This window comes from Manis pentadactyla, chromosome 6 (genome assembly GCF_030020395.1).
Source record: "Manis pentadactyla isolate mManPen7 chromosome 6, mManPen7.hap1, whole genome shotgun sequence".
Taxonomy (NCBI): Eukaryota; Metazoa; Chordata; class Mammalia; order Pholidota; family Manidae; genus Manis; species Manis pentadactyla.
The window spans coordinates 88,747,921-88,755,972 of record NC_080024.1 but is presented as its reverse complement, the minus strand read 5'-3'; the positions used below and the strand labels follow the sequence as shown (position 1 = coordinate 88,755,972).

Here is an 8,052-nt window from a genome sequence, read left to right as displayed (position 1 = left end):
GACTTATTTCACTTGAGCATAATACTCTCTAGCTCCAGCCATGATGTTGCAAATGGTAGGATTTACATCTTTCTAATGGCTGAATAGTATTCTATTGTGTATATGTACCACATCTTCTTTATCCATTCAACTACTGATGGACACATAGGTTGCTTCCATATCTTAGCTATCATAAATAGTGCTGCAGTAAACATAGGGGTGCTTATGTCTTTCTGAATCTGAGAAGTTGTCTTCTAAGGGTAATTTCCCTGAGGTGGAATTACTGGGTCCAATGGTATTCCTATTTTCATTTTTTTGAGGAACTTCCATATTGCTTCCCACAGTGGTTGAACATTCCCACCAGCAGTGTAGGAGGTTCCCCCTTTCTTTGCATCCTCGCCAGCATTTGTTGTTACTAGTCGTTTCTGTGCTGGCCATCCTAACTGGTGTGAGGCGATATCTCATTGTGGTTTTAATTTTCATTTCCCTGATAATTAGTGATGTGCTGCATCTTTTCATGTGCCTGTTGGCCATCTGAATTTCTTCTTTGGAGAAGTATCTGTTAATATCCTCCACCCATTTTTTAATAAGGTTATTTGGTTTTTGAGTGTTGAGGCGTGTGAGGTCTTTATGTATTTTGGATGTTAAGCCCTTGTGGGATATTTCATTTACAAATATTTTTTCCCATACTGTAGGATGCCTTTTTGTTCTGCTGATAGTGTCCTTTGCTGTACAGAAGCTTTTTAGCATGGTGTAGTCCCATCTGTTCAGTTTTTATTTTGTTTCCCTTGCCCGAGGAGATGCGTTCAGGAAAAAGTTGCCCATGTTCATATTCAAGAGATTTTTACCTATGTTTTCTTCTAAGAGCTTTATGGTTTCATGACTTAACATTCAGCTCTTTGATCTATTTTGAGTTCAATTTTGTGTATGGGGTTTGACAATAATCCAGTTTCATTCTCTTACATGTAGCTGTCCAGTTTTGCCAACACCAGTTGTTGAAGAGGCCGTTATTTCCCCATTGTATGTCCATGGCTCCTTTATTGTATATTAATTGACCATATATGCTTAGGTTTATATCTGGGCTCTCTAGTCTGTTCCATTGGTCTATGGGTCTGTTCTTGTGCCAGTACCAAATTGTCTTGATTTCTGTGGCTTTGTAGTAGAGCTTGAAGTCAGGGAGTGTTATCAACCCCCACTTTATTCTTCCTTCTCAGGATTGCTTTGGCTACTCATGGTCTTTTGTGGTTCCATATGAATTTTAGAACTATTTGCTCTTGTTTGTTGAAGAATGCTGTTGGTATTTTGATAGGGATTGCATTGAACCTGTAGGTTGCTTTAGGCAGCATGGCCATTTTTTCAATATTAATTCTTCTTACCCATGAGCATGGGATGTGTTTCCATTTATTGGTATCTTCTTTAATTACTCTCATGAGTGTCTTGTAGTTTTCAGAGTACAGGTCTTTCACTTCCTTGCTTAGGTTTATTCCTAGGGATTTTATTCTTTTTGAGGCAATTGTGAATGGCAATGTTGTCCTGATTTCTCTTTCTGCTAAGTTCATTGTTAGTGTATGGGAATGCAACAGATTTCTGTGTATTAATTTTGTATCCTGCAACTTTGCTGAATTCAGATATTAGATCTAATAATTTTGGAGTGGATTCTTTAGGGTTTTCTACGTACAATATTATGTCATCTGCAAATAGTGACAGTTTAACTTCCTCCTTGCCAATCTGAATGCCTTTTATTGCTTTGTGTTGTCTGGTTGCCATGTCTAGGACCTCCAGAACTTTGTTGAATAAAAATGGGGAGAGTGGGAATCCTTGTCTTGTTCCCGATCTCAGAGGAAAAGCTTTCAGTTTCTAAATGTTAAGTATGATGTTTGCTGTGAGTTTTTCATATGTGGCCTTTATTGTGTTGAGGTACTTGCCCTCTACACCCATTTTGTTGAGAGTTTTTATCATGAATGGATGTTGAATTTTGTCAAATGCTTTTTCAGCATCTATGGAGATTATCATGTGTTTTTTTTTAATAAAAAATGGCATTTAATAAATCTATACAGTGAATAGCATGTCTTTATTCTATTTACAGTACAATTGTTATAAATATAATACGTTTTTGAAAAGCTTATTCTTAATTCACTTGAGTAGATTTATATTTTAAACAGATCAACTCAATTGTTAAAGTTCCATAATAAAGAATATAATTTAAATGACAAAAATCTCATATTGTGAAATAGTGCACTCTGCAGAGATGAATGAGGAAAAAAAGTCAAACTACTTTTGAAACCACATTCAAAGAATCAGAAAAAAATGTTGTTTTACAAAGTTATGTATAAGCCATAGGAACCACAAGATACTGAAGTATGAAGACTCTATAACCAAAGTTCAAACCTGGTATTAGAGAATTGTATGAAGCAAAACAGGAAAATTTGTATTTAACACTCTAGAGAAACTTCACAGTAAAGCTGGAATTTATTAACAGGAACATTGCCAACAAGGCCTTTCCTTCCTCAAAATCATCTCCTGATATTCATATATCATCGATAAGTTGTAACAGCAGACTCAGACATTGGTTTTTAAGATGGGGCTTCATAAGGTGCAAGGATATGTTGAAATTCTGTATTATGAGCACACAAATTATTACCAGGGTTTAAAGAAATACAAAAAAAGAATGTAAGTATTCTCAGTCCAACATGCTCTGTCCTCAACAAACTGACAAGTCCAAGGACTGTGCATTGATCTGACACCAGTATCTGCAACAAGGCAGGCCTTTCAAACACTGCTGCAAGGCCCACTCCGTGAACAAGCTGGCTCCTGGGCACTCCAACAAGTCTACAAGATGTCACACGTCATTGATGATGATCAGGGCAGGCATGGAGTTCTGCTGACTTGTTTCAAACACTGAAAATTGGTCCGATAACTTGGCAAACACCCTTGGTGTTCCAAGGTTATGAACACCTGTGTGGACAAAGCACGCTTTCAGCTGCAAACTGTGAATCTCCTGGCTTTTAAGCTGAAGTTTATACTGGGTTTGTCCAAGCCACGTAAACGATCCATGGATTTCCAATGCTTCTGGACTTGTTGTTTTATGCCGAAGATCCACGATCACATCAACACTGGCCTTGGAGCAGTTGGAAAGTAAAAGGGTCACTGGTACTAAACAAAGGCTTTTCTGATGAAATGGATGGTTAAATGATTCTGGATAGTGAAAATTCGTTTTAATGAGATTAGAAAGCTGCTCTACTGATGGCCTTGAAGAAACTGTAGTGTTTTCTGACTTGAAAAATTTTAACAGTTCCATTTCTGGCGGCTCCTGTTTCTGAGGACATGAAAAGGCTTCTTTTCCTATGGTGCGAAGGGTAACGTGATGCTGGCCTTCCAAAATAAGCTGCTTACTGTCCTCTACGACGTAAGCCTTCCACAGGATGACAATGCTCAAATCCACCTCATTGCACTTCTGAATCCATCTCACAGCTTCCCCTACTGACTGCTTTTCTGTATGCACACACGGCTGGGCTGGTGGCTTCTTACATTCAGAAGACAAACTTCGATAAAAGAAGTCTGCACAAGGGCTTGCTGAACTTACTATCTGCTCGTTTCCCAAGGTGACATCTGCAAAGGTGTGTTTTTCTGAGGACTGCGCAGCAACTTCTTTTTCCTTACATCGTGTTGCCTTGAAGCAAAACTTTCCTTTCTCCCTACTGGCAAGTTTGGCATCTTTGTTTTCAGAGAGATTTACAGATTTCTGTAACTTCCAGTGTTTGCTACTACTTGATACTTGGACTATATGGAATTCCTTAACACCTGCTTCACTAGTATTGGTATTCTCCACATCCACAAAGACAAGCATACTGCCTCCTCTGCCCTCCTCATCTTCAAAAGAATTACTTCTGCAGACACTGGCGCGTACATTCAAAGATCGGCTGGTACAAACAACTGCAGTGTGTCTTAATATTCTGTGACGTATCTTAGGCTGCTTTTTAAGACTTTCATAGTAAAACAAAAAGTTAATTTCATGGACCCCTTCTTCGTCTGGGCCGTGTAACCACATTGGTAGCTGAACTGAAGCTCCAGGCATAAGAATGGCGTCAGGAAGGGGGACAGGAGCCACCTCGGGCGGACTCCCTGTGCCAATGCCAAAGTCAACAGAGGAAGCTGAGGAGAGGAGGGCTGCACACACACAGGTGGAATCTGTCACCACAGTCTTATAGGCACTGCAGTTTTCAGAGGCTGTGGGACTGAGCGGTGTTAGAACAGCTGTGTTACCACCAAAAGTAAAGACTTCTGGACGTTTAGAAACAACCTTCAATTCGGTAAGAGGGCGTTTGCTGACATTGACAAATTCCACATATGCTTTTCGGATTTCTCCACAGAGGAGCCCTCCAAGAGTGGCATTTCCTCAGTGATTATGGGATCTAAACGTCGATCAGGACCATATTTAATAGATGTTTTCTCTTCTTTTGTGTTGTTAAGTCGAGGACCTTGAATTTCTAAGTCCTGTCTCCCTCGGACTGACATACTCAAGGAATGTTTTCCTGTGTGACAACCAGGAAGAGCACCAATGCCATCTACTGCCATGGAGCCCTGAATAGTGCCAAGATTATAAACCACTCCCAGAATATGCAGCTCCCCTATGTGATGGGGAAAGAGCTTTAGTCTTGCCACTTTAGATTCTTCACTATTAATTAAGAACTCTGAAATAACTTCAGTTCCAATCATTTCAGGTTCACCTGTTACTGGTTCTTTAACTTCTTCATTCTCCTTTCCACTGAAATCTTGAGGTTGAAATTTCCATAGCAATGACAAGTCAGTCAACAAAAGCGGAACCTTCAACGGGTTTCTAAAGGCCACCTCCACTGTCACTGGTTCTTCTACAACTGCAAGTGGAAATCTTGAGTTATCTGAGTAACTGTTCAAGCAATACTGGGTGGGGTGGAAATTGGGTGGAATTACTCCTCTGTTAACCACAGCAACAACTTGTTCCTCGAGCTCTCGCCACTGCTGAGAGGATTCAGAGTCATATTCCTGATCGAGACTTACATGAGTAGCTGCTTGTTTTTCACCATCTGCTGGCCGTCTGTCATGGCCAAAGAACACCCGCGTTGCTGAGCTGTCAGTGTGCGGTAAAGGGAGCTGTGGCAAAGGCCCCTCTGGTGACAGCTGACTTACATTCTTGTAAACATAAAGATATTCTCTGAGGAAGGCCCCTTGCTGGGCAGCAGACTGTTTACTTTCATTGATTAAAATATGCCTAAAAGCAGAGACAGCATTGTCCATCTGCCGAAGAGTGTAAGACTGGCGCCCAATGGTGAAGTTAATGTGATCCTCTGCAAGAGACCAGCCTTTTCCTTTATAGACTTGCATGGCTTGACAATAGCAGCGTAAAGCATGCTTTTTCTGTCCTGCTTTACTAAACCGATGGCCTGCCAGTATCATATGAAATGCGTATTTTCTAACCATGGGGCTCTTCATGTTTATAAAGCAATGTGCTGCCTGTTCCAGAAGAAGTGCACTTCGAAGGTCAGAATCCTCGCTGGTCAACCGAATCAGGAGCGCTGCAGCCTCCGAGTACTTGCTTTGGCTTTTTAAGATTTCAGCACTCAGCAACACACACCTTTCAGCCAGGATCATATTCTTGCAGATATCCCGGTAAGTCTGGACTGCTGTATCCATGTAATGTGCAGGGTATGGCCTAGGTGCTCCCGGCTGAAGAAAAGCTTACACTGCTGCCATTTCCAAGGCACCAGCTGCATAAAGCATTGCTTGGTCATTCAGAAAATCCTTCTTTGCAGTGTGATAGCAACTGTAGGCCAAATCATAATGCTGCACCAGGAAACATAAGTCAGCCATCTTCCGAGTCTGAAGTTCCGGCGCCTCTGGGGGGTACAGCAATCCAGATGTATTTTTCAGCTCATTAATGCTCTTTTCTGGTACTTTACTGCCACTAAACCATTTTTTAGTTGCAGAAAATAGAGATCGACTCAAACCTTTCCTTGATATTAGCTGGTCATTTAATTGCCGAATTGTTTTCTCTATATGTGGCAAAAGGCCCCGAAATGTGAACTCTTGTATAAACTGTCGAATTCTATCATGATCAGTAAGGGTTAAACATGCACCATGAATAATTCCAGTATTTTCTTTCTTTGTCTCATATAATGATGAAGCAGATTTTACATGATCTGGGCCATCGGTGCTGTTAGAAAGGTCACTGGATGGGTCCAACTGAAGTGGGTGAGCTCTAAAGTTATTTGGTAAGCCATCTTTGACTTCGTTATCTAATCCATCCAAAGAAAGCAAGCTATTATCAGAATTATTATTTGAAGTTACTGTACAAGGGCCATCTTCATATGATTCCTGGTTTTGAATACTATTTTTCTGGAGATACTGACTCCAAGGATCTGGTATCTGTTCATCTGATGCTCGATTAGATGCTCGAGAATTAATTTTAAGTAAATAGCAACCCTGAGTTCCATATTTCTGTTTCATTTCTTCATAAATTGATTCAGCTCTCTGTTCATCTCCCGCACTTAAATCATGTAAAAGTACATAATACTTTAGAGTATTTGGTATAAACCACTTGGGGTAGGAATAGTCACTATTGTGCTGAATTCGATGCTGTTCTTGTGACAACTTTGAAAATTGTTCCACAGGTTCAGCTTCACAAGACGATGCTACCAACATACATGCTAAGTAGTGGTTCAGAAATTCATGGTCTGATGCTGGCATCGACTGAAGAAAGGTCTCTCTATAGGACTCAAACCATGGAGTAGTAGCTGTATATAATGAGGATTCTTTCAATTCCATCAGTGTGTCTTTCCAATTACTGTACCAAGGAACACTAGCTTTAATGGACCGATCACTGATGTTGAGGTCATAATCTCCTGCGGTAATCACATTAGCTACTAATCCTTCTGCAGGCTGACTGCCAGAAACGACATCATTCAAAAGCTTCCGAATGGCTCCAGGCTGAGGTGCTTGGGTGACAATATTGCTTACTGCGATCTTCAAATTTTTAATTATGTGAAGCTGATTATTGGGATCTCTCATATGAACCTCGGAGGTGAGGCGGCAGAAGGGCCTCAGCAGCTCCGCGAAGCTCAGGTGGTTGAGGCGCGTGAGCCGCTCCGCCTCGTCGCTGCACAGCGCGGCCACGCAGGGCACGAAGGCGTCCGGGATGAGTTCCTGCACGGACTGCACGCACTGAGCCATGGCCGCGGCAGAGGCAGGGCGGCGCCCACCCCGCGGCCGCAGAGGCCGCAGCCGCCGCCCGCCGGCCTGGCCCGGCCGGGCGGGGTCCGCACTAAAGCCCTGGGACCAACGGAAGGCACGGCCGCCGCCGCCTCGGCTCCTGGGGCCCCCGCCGCCGGCCCCGCCGCGTCACGGCCTCCTCAGCGCTCGCCCCGGCGATCTCGCATTCCACCCAGAGGAGGACCCGCCGACAACCGCCAGGGAGGCCTCCCGACGGCCAAAGCGCGGTCACCACCCGGCCGGGACCGCCATGTTGGGGCCGAACCTATCATGTGTTTTTTGTCCTTCTTTTTGTTGATATGGTGGATGATGTTGATGGATTTTTGAATGTTGTACCATACTTGAATCCCTGGAATAAATCCTACTTGTTCATGATGGATGATCTTTTTGATGTATTTTTGAATTTAGTTTGGTAATATTTTGTGGAGTACTTTTGCATCTATGTTCATCAGGGATAGTGGTCTGTAATTTTCTTTTCTTGTGGTGTCTTTGCTTGTTTTTGGTATTAGAGTGTTACTGGCCTTGTAGAATGAGTTTGAGAGTATTCTCTCTTCTGCTTTTTGGAAAACCTTAAGGAGGATGGGTATTATGTCTTCACTAAATGTTTGATAAAATTCAGCAGTGAAACCATCTGGTCCAGGACTTTTGTACTTAAGTAGTTTTTTGATAACCAATTCAATTTTGTTGCTGGTAATTGGTCTATTCAGATTTTCTGTTCTTTCCTCGGTCAGCCTTGGAGGGTTGTATTTTTCTAGGAAGTTGTCCATTTTTTCTAGGTTATCCAGTTTGTTAGCATATCATTTTTCATAGTATTCTCTCATAATTCTT

At 42.1% G+C, this 8,052-nt stretch overlaps 1 pseudogene; it reads right to left on the bottom strand.

The window, feature by feature from the left end:
• Nucleotides 1–2,105: 2,105 nt before the first annotated feature.
• LOC130684121 (trafficking protein particle complex subunit 8-like) lies at nucleotides 2,106–7,440 on the bottom strand (annotated as a pseudogene).
• Nucleotides 7,441–8,052: the final 612 nt, after the last annotated feature.